The sequence below is a fragment of the Misgurnus anguillicaudatus genome, chromosome 10 (genome assembly GCF_027580225.2).
Source record: "Misgurnus anguillicaudatus chromosome 10, ASM2758022v2, whole genome shotgun sequence".
NCBI lineage: Eukaryota > Metazoa > Chordata > Actinopteri > Cypriniformes > Cobitidae > Misgurnus > Misgurnus anguillicaudatus.
In genome coordinates, this window is record NC_073346.2 from 40,184,988 (window position 1) to 40,197,002 (window position 12,015).

General features: G+C 39.2%; 1 protein-coding gene and 1 long non-coding RNA gene across 3 annotated transcripts in view; one reads left to right on the forward strand and one right to left on the reverse strand.

Moving 5' to 3' along the window:
* The window catches only part of LOC129448864 (mannosyl-oligosaccharide 1,2-alpha-mannosidase IA), a 235,895-nt gene that overhangs the window by 46,626 nt on the left and 177,254 nt on the right, over window positions 1-12,015 (forward strand). The window lies entirely within an intron of this gene.
* LOC141367316 (uncharacterized) lies at window positions 883-1,401 on the reverse strand. The gene is made up of 3 exons (XR_012371656.1): window positions 1,341-1,401; window positions 1,142-1,216; window positions 883-958 (listed from the first exon to the last, which is right to left on the reverse strand). It is a non-coding gene; the product is annotated as an uncharacterized lncRNA (long non-coding RNA).

Sequence of the window (12,015 nt, forward strand, 5' to 3'; positions counted from 1 at the left end):
ACGGAGAGTGATTCAAAACAGGGCGTCTGTGTTTTTCCATTCAGAGATGAGCCTGCTTAGGACCTCCATTCACTAGGTGGCGGAATGATACGAAAGGTGAAGCGGTTACAGTGCCGATATCAGCACAATATCGCATAGGTCTTAGCCAATCAGATTCGAGAACCAGAAAGAACTGTTGTATAAATAACTATATTACATGGATTAAACGCATTTGTGGACAAAAATGGTCATTGGATGTATTCTATTAGACGGTTTTCATGGGTTATTCACACATCTGAAACAGATTGGATTTGACTTGCGATCATTATATCAACACAAAGGTAAAAAGTCCCGTTTATTTTTTGATGTTGTCATCTGGACTTCTGTCGCAAAATACTACATTTATGATGCTAGAGCATCTGTATCTCAAAACAGAGACCATACACTGATGCTAAACCTGTAGACCTTTTAAACGATGTATAGTAATTGTAATATTATTAATGTTTGTAGACAGTAGGCTATATAGATATTGTTAGCAGCGTTAAAAAAAAACTGACGTCGTCCCGCTCATGAATTAGTGCTCGTAGAGAGGTTAAGATGCACTCATGCCTGGAGGCGTTCCCATAACGCCACTTTGGTGACGCAGCGCAAGTTCCCTCGAAAGGGAACCAGTAATTATAAGGAATTAATGTAGTACTCGGCGGCGTAGGTTCCGCGTCGGTTTTCATTTATACTTGTGCGTCGCCGTCCGCGTCGACGTGCAAACACACGCGAAACCGCTGGTTGGCAGTAATCACGCGTGTAACCACAGTAGCAGCAGAAGTCGTCACAGAAGAAGAAGCTAAGCAAGTAAACCCACAAACGAAGAAGAAATAGCAACTTGTTGTGTATAATTTGAGAAGACCAGCAGGGCCGTTTGAAGGAATTTGGGGGCCCCAAGCAAAATGGACATGGAGGCCCCCCCACACGCACGCAAAGCCTACAGGAACCACAGCATAGCCATACAGTTTAAGGTTTACAGTTTAATGTTTATTTACACAGTTTGGTGGGAATTCAATAGTGATTTGCACTGTTTTTTTTTCTAACAATATGACAGCACACACTTATCAGTTAAACTTTGGGCTGGGAATGATATCAGCTATAATTATAGAGCTTGTGGTACCTTGTGCTATAGAGGAAACATCAGCACTGAGAAGTGATGCATCTGTTGATGTTGAGGATGACGTTGATGGTGTAGCTGGGAAAATAATTGGGGAAAAAAATCTGAAATTACCTGTTAAGTAGATTTCACCATTTCACTGTTAGCATATTGAAAGAGGTCACTATAAACAGCTCAGCTCAGTGAGAGAAATTCACTCTACCTTCATCAGTGGATGTATCTTTAGGAAGAGCCGGCGCGCTGAGAAATTAAAGCAAAGCACCTTGAGAGAGAAAGAAAAGATGGTAACACTTTATAATAACAATCATATAAAGATGGTAAATTGATAGTTAATTAATCTTTAATTGTCATTTAGCTGTTAACAAACAATGACATTATAATTAAATGACTAATTATTAGTAGTGTTGTAAATTAACAGTTTATTGTAACAGACATATCTATCATATAATATATTAGGTATCGGGTAATGATTAAAAATGCTTGTAGATCTTTAAGAAACCATTTTTTAAAACATCTATAAACATTACATAGATAGACGGACCAAATATTCCTAACACTTTGTTAAGGGTTACTAACTTAGTTGGTTTGTAAACTGTCTATAAACATAGACAAAGTTGCAACAAATGACTATAATACTTTGTTAAATAGTTAATAAACAGTACCAGTGAAACATGTGGGTTGTCCTGATACTGTACTTGTAACAGTGTAGACATTGCTACACAGAATAAAGTAACTGTTCAAGATCTGTTGGTAACTAATGTCATATTTGCATAAACTGTCACTACTGTATATCCTGACTAGGGCTGTGTATTGCCAACAATTTCCCGATACGATACGTATCCCGATACAAGGGCCCCGATACAATGCGCATCACGATACAAGACTATTTTGAATTACATTTTTGTTCAGAATTTAGTAACATTATTATTATAATTATCTGTTTATTATACATTGAATAAGCAGTGTTGTAACAGTTGGGTTTTTGCCATTCATTTATTAGCTATTAGAAATACTTAAAATACCAGAGTTAGTACTTTTTAAACGCAGTTTTACAAAGATGGTGCCTTACTCTTGTCTCTCATTATTCTACATCTATGAATATATCTATAAACATGCAGTCAGACTTAATACTATTTAATAGAAACCAGATTATTAATGTGACAGTTATAGTTTGAAGTAGCTCTGTATCTCTTCTCTAGATGTACACTTTTCACATGCATATCTTTGTCGTGTTTCTTCTCAAATGCATTAGTACTGTTTTATAAGAGCATGGCTAATAAAGCCCTTTGCAGTAGTATAGGCTAAGATATCTGCGCTTTCATACTGAACTTATTGACTTTAATGCGCGCGCAAGAGAGAGAGCGCAAGTACGCGGCTCACTATGCAGACACGTGCGCCAGCGAGACAGACACGCAAAGTGAAAGTATACCCCGCTACCTTTAACTCTACATACTCTGCGGGACACATACGTCCTTTCCATATGGATCACGGATCAACAGCAATTTGTCACGTTACTTTCAAAAGTGCATCCGAATCGATACGGAAGGTGCTGTATCGATGCACGCATCGTCAGGCGTCCATGACGATGTATCGTTGTATCGATATTTTGAACACAGCACTAATCCTGACACTAGCACATTAAGATAAGCTATGAAAAAATAATGTTCCTCTGCCTCTTTCTGGTAAATAACGTATAGATTGTTTACAAAGTATTTATTAAGTAAAACGATCGGTTTGCTAACAGTTAAATGACAATAACTAAAGATTAAATAACTAACAATTTACCATCTATTAATGATGGTTATTATAAAGTGTTACCGAAAAGATATGTTAGCAATAGCATTTCCATATTTTGATATTTATAAGAGATGCGGGCGGCTGCTTTCACAACCACCAATGCTTAAAAACTTCCCAAGCTATTGTTTGATGCACAGAATTTATCGTGTTGTTTTAATAACCCCATTTGGTAGATACAATAATTTGGTTAAATAGATTATCACGGTGTGGAATAGTTCGTTTCATTAGCACTTTCATTTAAACCTATTACTAAGCTACAGCAACGTCATGGAATTAAACAGCGATTTTGAAACAGATCTGCGTCTTCCTTATCTCGTTAAAAAACATATTACAGTATATAACCATATTCCGTTTGTTCGAGAAAAAAGTTGACTAACTGTTCGTTACAAGCAGCATTTGCCGTCAGGCAGGTATAGCTAACACAAACAGATTTTTGCTACTGCCTACCTGCTGCAAAATTACATCATTTGCACAAGACAAGTAGAGCTATTTCATCCAATGTAAATTATTACTTACCACTATCTTGTTTTTTCTTATACTCCTCTTCCTTTCTGTTCTTTCTTTTCTGGCTTCCAGAAGCATAAATCCGCTTCATGATGACGATGCCGAAGTTTTGTATTTTGCCGGCAGCAGAGATCACACGGTTGGCTGGCTGCCTGTTGTCAGCGACTAGTACTGAGAGGGGGCCCCCTTGAGGGGGATTCCGATAATAACAGTGTCATTGCACTTTACTGCATTGCATTGACTATCAAAGGGACACAGTTTGTCGTTGCATTTATTCTCAACCAGTCATTGTCTTGGGGCCCCAGAAAATTCCGGGGCCCCAAGCAATTGCTTGGTTTGCTTGCCTTGTCGCGACGGGCCTGAAGACCAGCAATGATGGAAGTAAATAAACAGCGACTTATGTTTCAGTTTGAGTTAAATCACTCCTCAACTTGGCTCATCTTTGTTTTCACCGTCTCAAACGGAAATACCTATGACGCAGTTTTTTTACCTGACGGGAGGGGTTCTGGTGGACCAATCACAGCGCTTACGGTCCGCGTAGAGCCGACGCGCTGTTAGAAATTTTGTGAGGTTCGCGTCAGGCTACGCAGAGCTACGCACAGGCTACGGATAGCCTGCGCCGTAGCTGCGCCGTGGGACCTGCGCACGACTATAGATCGCCCTTTACTGTAGCTTACAAAAGACTGTCAACATGATTTTCATTTTTACATTATTATTCTGTATGTTTATAAAATGGGACGAAATAAAATACACTACCAATACCACCATTCATAAATAGTTTCTTTCCAGAAGCAGTCAATTACATTGCAGAAATGACAACATCCACTCATATGCATGTAGTAAAATTAGCTTTTGTTTTTTAAATAAATAATAAATAAATGACTTTATATCATATCAAAAGCGCAGGGCTGTCGTTGAACAGTGATGCAGGAAATGCATGCTGTTGCATTCTCAGCTGACTTCATCAGTCACGCATGGCCAGATCACAGTGTTAGACGTAAGACGTGAACACAGCCTTACCTGTCATCTCTTTATGTTCACTGTCATCCTGCAGGGACGGAGGGAATAACAGCTCATATATTAACATTCATTATTTCTGTACTCTTATCGAGTTGATGCCTTATCATATGGTGCACATGATGTTCATCATCATCTGCAAACAAATATCAGTAAGCTGAGGTTTCAGGAGGTTGCTTTCGTGATGTTGAAATGCCTCATGTTCATCAACACGGCAAACCGTCTGTCAAACCTTGCAGAATGAACAAAGATCATCAACCTATCCATTTTATTGTTCAGTTGATTGATAAACAGAAGAGTTCATTTCTTTGTAGCCCTCAGCAGGCCTCTGTATGCTGCCTGCATCACTGATCTGAGTACAGCATGAATCAGCAGCTCTTGATTTAACAGCGGCGCTGCGGTCAGCTCGGCAATGTGCTGCGTCAGGTTTACGTCGCATTCATAAAACATTCTCACAGCGAACCGCTGCTTCACATCAGAGTTTAATACCGGCTGACCCGCGACTGTTGATTACTGCACACAAGACAGATGAAGCGTAGCATGCACTTCTTGTGTGCTTCATCTTTGCTGTTGTTGACTTTGCAAAGGTCGTGTTTTGCACCTTGTGTTTTGCATCTGAAGGGCAGATCGTCTTGTTTTTAACCTCCATCAATCACAGCACACGTTCAGTATGCAGTGGACGTGTTGCGTAATTGAGCGCAGATGTAGGGCAGGGGTCAAGCGCTGCACCGAAAGTATGCGCTTTTCCGCATGCCTGGTGTTTTTCCGACCATTTACTTGGAGATGGAGGGGGGCGTCGGGCTTCTGACAGTAAAAGCGGTTCAAGTAATTCCAGCGTGGATTGCTGCACGTTGCCGGGTTTTCTCCGATAATGTTTTTCTCTGAGGTCGTGACCCCCAGCGCGCTGAATAACTGCAACGGCTTATCGCAGTTTTAACGGCGCTGCTGTTAAATAAAGATGCATGCAGCTTGTCAACGCTGTTATCTTCACCCTGAGATGGAGATGACTTGAGCTGTTTGGAGAAAGTGTGAACATGAAATCTTTTGACGTTAAAGTTGTCTTTCAATTTTTGTTTGTCATGTCATTGCATGCAGCGAGATGAGTGTATGTTTAAACCGGCTGAATTGATGTGTCTGTCAGAGATGCATTGTTTATCAGCTTCTCTGTTTCTTTTATATTGATGCACGTATGCTTCACAAGCTGTCTTTGACATAATGGTTATAAGTTATACATAAAGTCACATCGTACCGTCAGTGTTTGTAATGTTGGCAGTGGTGTTGACTGTAATGTTGAGTTGGGTTAAGCCCAAAGTATACTCGGGCCGTCTCTCTCTCTGATTCAAGACTCAAATAGCTTTATTGGCATGGTTAAAAGGATCTTTACATTGCCAAAGCCTAGAAACAATAAATGTTTACAAACAAATGCACATTAAAAATAATGGTATGAAAGATAAAAGTCGGTAGTATAAGGATACTATAAAGATAATGCAGAACAGGATCCTGTCATTTAGATTGTTTTGTTTATTTCCTGGTTTGGTTCTGTTCCACTGTTCCTTTTCTCATGACAGGACCTGACAGACCTCACAGCCAGGTTTGAGCTTATTGAGTTTCTCGCAGTATGTATGGAAGTTTGTTGAATCTGATTTGAGTCTTTTTGGTGGTTTGTAAATTAGGTGAACGTTTGTGTCAAATTTGGGCATTACAGGACGCAGGACTATGCGACCGAAATTGAATGTGTGCAACCTTAAAATATATTTGGGAGCATTTGTGCGACTGCCCATTTTGTTGTGGTGCGACTTGAGATTGAGATGCTGCGTGCTGGCGCTGTCCCAGGTTCAGTGTTCTCTCCAACGTTACATAACCAATCCAATTTCACCATTAAGTTCTTGCGTTTAATGAAGACCGCAGATTGGCTAATATGAGCGGCAGTCATTCCTAGTTACCGTGCTACGTTGGTATGTGAAGCGCGGAAAAAAGACGAACCGCGAGCATGACGAGAACGAGCCGATTACAGCCAATGTTACTACTATAATTAATGAAGACGATCCGGATACAAATGCGACTTCACCACCGGAAGATAAGTCTTGACTTTAAACCTTTTGGAGAGAGTGGCTTAAAGATTACGAGTGGCTCCGCTATGAAAATGGCTTGTTGTACTTACTGTGTTTTATTGTAAATCCTGTAAAACGGTGTTGGTGGCGGAATCAAAATATTTTAAGCGCCAGACCTTGCTTAAACATGCCGAAAGTTAATCATGTTACCTGTAATTGTTAAATTATTATTGCTGCTATACTATTTCAACAGCATTTGGGTATTAATTTAGGAATCTATGCAGCAAAAAAAAAAAAATAATAAAATAGAAGACCAAATTTTAAATGCTGGCTATAGGATGTGTAAAGCCTGGATGTGTAAAGAATAAATGTATTAACATTTACATTGTAGTTGTGGTGTTTTATAATTTTTGGATGGATGCGCCTACATTTTTGCTGGTGCTCCTAACTCTTTAAAGTTGGGAGCACCAGTGCTACCAAATAAAAAAGTTAATTTTGAGCCCTGCATTATGTTCCAAGTGCAGTTCTGTTTCTACTTCATTAAGTGTGCAGTGTGGACACAGTCTGTCTTCTTTTGCTAATCAGGTTTGTCTGTGTCTGCCTTCAATGTCTCTATAGTGAGATTATGATCACTAGCTGCGTTTCCTTTGCAGATTTGCACAAAACTTTAGCGTTATTTTTTTAATGTTGATAAAAGAAATGATGTGTTTCCACTGGCCGTATTTTCAGTGCACAATGTCAATTTGTGCAATTTAAAGGGATTATGGAAATGCAGCTACTTAGTACGATCCCCTATCTCTCTTTCTCTCTCTCGCTTTCAAAATTTTAGATTTCAAATAGCTTTATTGGCATGCCAAGTACATTTTTGCATTGCCAAACTATTACTTTCTCACTAACTCTCTCTTGGTTACTCCCACACTAAAGACCTTTTCACACAGACATTCCGGAAAATACATGGAAAATGCATCCTGGATTTTTACGTAATCGTTTGATTTTTTTTTCATTTACACTGCCATGATTTGCCGGCATCTGCAAGGTCCTGGAAAGACATGTGACCTGTTTAAAGTCCTGCACTATCTTCTACGCAGCGTCTGAAGTTTGCATATTATTTATTATTTCATAAGAGATGACAAAATCAGAAATAGCCTTCGCCCACCACAACAAAAACAAAACACTGGTGACAGCCACCATAACATATGAAAAAACACAGCTCTCTCTCTTTCGCTCGCTCTCACTCGCTCTCTCACTTACTCTCTCTCACTCGCTCTCTCACTCGCTCGCTCTATCTCATTTGCTCGCTCTTTCACTTGCTCTCTCGCTTACTCACTCTCTCTCACTCGCTCTCTCTCTCTCATTTGCTCGCACTCACTCGCTTGCTCTCTCTCACTCGCTCGCTCTCTCTCACTCGCTCGCTCTCTCTCATTTGCTCGCTCTGTCTCACTCGCTCTCTCTCACTCGCTCGCTCTCTCTCACTCGCTCGCTCTCTCTCATTTGCTCGCTCTGTCTCACTTGCTGTCTCTCTCTCGCTCGCTCTCAATTGCTCTCTCTCACTCTCTCTCTCACTTGCTCTCTTGCTCGCTCACTCTCTCTCGCTCTCTCTCTCTCACTTGCTCTCTCTCTCTCGCTCGCTCTCACTCGATCTCTCGCTCGCTCTCACTCGCTCTCACTCGCTCTCTCTCATTCTTTCTCTCATTTGCTCTCTCTCTATCACTCGCTTGCTCTCTCTCACTCTCTCTCCCTTACTCTAACTCGCTCTCTAACCCGCACTCTTTTTCTCTCACTTGCTTTCTCTCACTTACTCCCACTTACTATCTTTTGCTCTCTCTCTCGCCCTCTCTCTCTCTCTCTCTCTCTCTCTCTCTCAGCTACTCAGTGGCTTTACTTTCCCTTACACGAGACAACGGGCGATCAATTAAAATTCTCTGTCTAACAAGCATCAGCCAGCACAGCTCCATCTGGTTTAACTGTGTCTAGACTCGTCTGAGACGAGACTCGTGATTGTTTGTCTTTGTAGGACCAGGGGTGAATTCTTAGAAATCTGTATCTTTATATATTTGTAAAATCAGTGCTTTAAGTTCAAGGATGCGAGCCATTTGTCTGCAATCATAAATCAAGCCCGATAAATACATAGTTACTGTAATAAAAGCGCTTTACTACAGTACATGTTTTTTTATTCATTTGTCATTAGATACGAGCTTGACAAATTAGACCGATGCAAACATGGACAGAACGTGTGACATCATATCCTCAAAAATCATGAATAAATGATGCAAGGTAAATGATGATAAGCTCATTAAATATGGGTTCACATCAGCGAAGTCTGCGCCGGTCTCAGCGTGAGAGCTTTCCACAGATAACATATTCAAACTGAGCTACAAACACTCACAGCAGGCAGTGAAATTGAAAGCTGTCTGATGTGGGAGTTATTAACAATTATCATTTGCATTTCATGTCTGAGTTTTCTGATGTTAAAGTCTGAAAGTCCGGGCAACTTCTCTCTGATGATTGGCTGTTTAATGTCATCTGGTCTCAAAGCAAATCAGGGGTCACCTTGCAGATGATAAACTATCATCAGATTATAGTCTTCAATCACTCGGGGGTGTGGTTTAACTTTCTGACACACCCACAGTATTTAACATTTCCTCTTGATGTGATTAAGTTTGGGTCTCAGGATGGATGGGTGTGTCTGGGTCACTGGGGGTAACTGATGGTGTGTACGTGGCTTTCAGGTCATATTTAGTGTACTGTATTTGTCCTTTATTGATTTTGGGGTGGGACATATAAGAGCTCATCTCTTGTTCATTTTTAATGGACATTAGTGTTTAGATTGCATTACAGCTGCAGACCATGCTTTGCTAAAATCAATATATTCAGATATTGCCAATCTACAAAGTATCTTACTGGACAAAGATTCAAGCATGTCTAAATATTTAACTGTTAAGAATAAAATAGCATATGATTGTGTCGTCACAATAGGCTTGGCCTAAAAATCACAAGTTTAAAATAACGCTTTCTGTTGTTGAGGTGAGGTTCAACCAGTTAGTGTTTCAGATTTTCTGAGACCCTTAAAAATGATTTTGTGTCATAATTTTTGGTTATTGATTTTGGGAAACCTGTGTGTGTGTTTATCTCTGTGTCATGTGATGTCTGTGACATTGCAAAAACAATTCATTTCAATTAAAATTATTTTGTAGCACTTTTTACAAACATGTACATGTGCATGTTTATATCAGAAGTTTAAGTTGTTAGATAATATAAATGAAGAGTTTCGTTGCAAAACGAGATTAATCAATTTTTTTACATTTTTGTCAAACATGTTTGTTATTATGTTATCATGTTATTATTTTGTTTTATGGTGCTACTTAGCTGTATTTTTTAAGTTATGAAGGTTTAAATCAAAACAAACCAACTGCAGTTAAATTGAAATTAATTGAAATACACAACCAAAAAACAAGATTTCTGAACATTTAAAAAACGGAGTTATCTCGTTTTGCAACGAAAGTCTTCAAATCATAGTGTTTGTTTACTTTTAGCAAAATGAATGAATCTATTATAGCAATAGCTATAAAACAGCCACAACTTTGGGAAATACACCAAATTGCTAGTTTACTAATTTACAGTATGTGTTAACATCATTCATGTGAATAAATGTAAAACTTCTGGCTTTAAAACCAATTATTCATACAGTATCTGTTAACATTGGGATTTGAAAATAAGGGACATTTCTAGAACCCTAACAAAATATCAAATTTAAGTGATTTTGTGTTAAAACAAGCAAAAACATTTTTAAAATAAGTTTACTTTTTTCTTAAACACCTAATTCTTACCCAATTGGCAGATTTTTTTTTAGCTTAAAGCACAAATTCATTAAATTTGATATTTTTTGTCTAAAAACGACTTATTTTCTTAAATCATTTTGCTTATCAAGAAAATGCATCTTGATTTAATGCAGGGTTCACACCAGATGCGCTAGAGGCGGCAAGCGCGAGTGATTTACATGTTAAGTCAATGCAAAGACGCGTTTAGGCATCCTGCGGCGCATTCTACGCGAATTGAGCGTTGCCGCGGGAAACGCGCGAGTTGAAATATCTGAACTTCTGTGGATTTCTGCGCCACTTTAACCAATCAGGACCTTGCTGTAGTAGTGATGTGATTACAGAAAGCGAGCGGAGTCTCAGCAGAGTTGCAGAAGCCCCTCCCATGATGCACATTTCGGTGTGAATGTCTCGAATGACTAGAATTTCACGCGCTGCTTTAACGCACTAATAAAGCGAGTAAACTCAAATGTTCAAGCGTTCAACTACTCGCGAATGGCGTGTTTTTGCTGCCTCTGCTGTGGTTGGTGTGAATGCACCATACATTTTTTTATATTTCTCCTGAAAACAAGACAAAAATGCTAAGTAAGAAAGTCTTCATCATCTGCAAGTGACTTGTTATACACAATGGTCGCAGATGTTGCATTAACACTTTCTGAGTTAAATGTTAAAGCACAAACAGCAGTGTTTTCATCAGGGGCGGCGTTTGCGTATGGCAGGGTATGGCAGTTGCCATACCCTAGCATTCAGACAAAACACCAGAAATCAACAGGCTATAATGATGCTCATTAAAGATCATTTTAAATATTTTCAGTAGAACATATCTGAACATTGGTACATCACTAATATGGATCATTTACACGTGTGCTCGACTTCATGCTATAATACAGGAACCGACATGCGGATGACATCAAGTGCCGCGAGAGCGGTTCGAAAGCAAACTTTTACGATGATTTCTCGCCTCACCCTCGCGGTACTTTGATGTCATCAGCCTGTCGTTCTTGCGTGCAGCGCAGCTTGAAGTCCTTGCCCGCTGTTGTTATAATCTTTATTTTCGCAAGTAAACTCCTTTTTTTGTTTTAACATTCAAACAGACTCACGGTTCTCCCACACTCTCGTGCAATGCATATTGCATACATTATTCAAGAAGTAAAATGATTTGTCTGTGGATAAATAAACATGTTCTCTTACACTGGGAAATTGTAGCGCAGTATAAGTGTATTAATTATTTGCGCGCGTTTTTGAATATGGCGACTTGTGGAATAAAAACTGCACGACGACAAAAGGTAAGACTTGTTTTTGCATTTAGCCCTGTTTTATTAAGAGTTTTATTTAGTGTTTTAGTCTTAGTTGGTTAGCTGGCTGGGTTAACTACGTGTGCTCTATCACATCATTAAAAGTCTTTATTGTGTTTAGTGTTTATTGGCGCCTGTCATGACAAGATTTGTGAAGGGATGTTACAGTATGTTTTGATATCTTGTTTTAGTTTTGTTTTGTTTTATCTAGTTTATCTGTTGCGCGAGTTGCACTTAGTTAAGAATGACAACATTTGAAAAGCATTTTAAACAACCATGATTTCTATTTTTGTTTTTTCAATTGTATTGCTTCCGTATTGTTGTCAGTAAGTGTACATCCGTGCAATCATAGTACGATTTTGTACAGGTTGGTGGAGTATTTACACGTAATGGATATA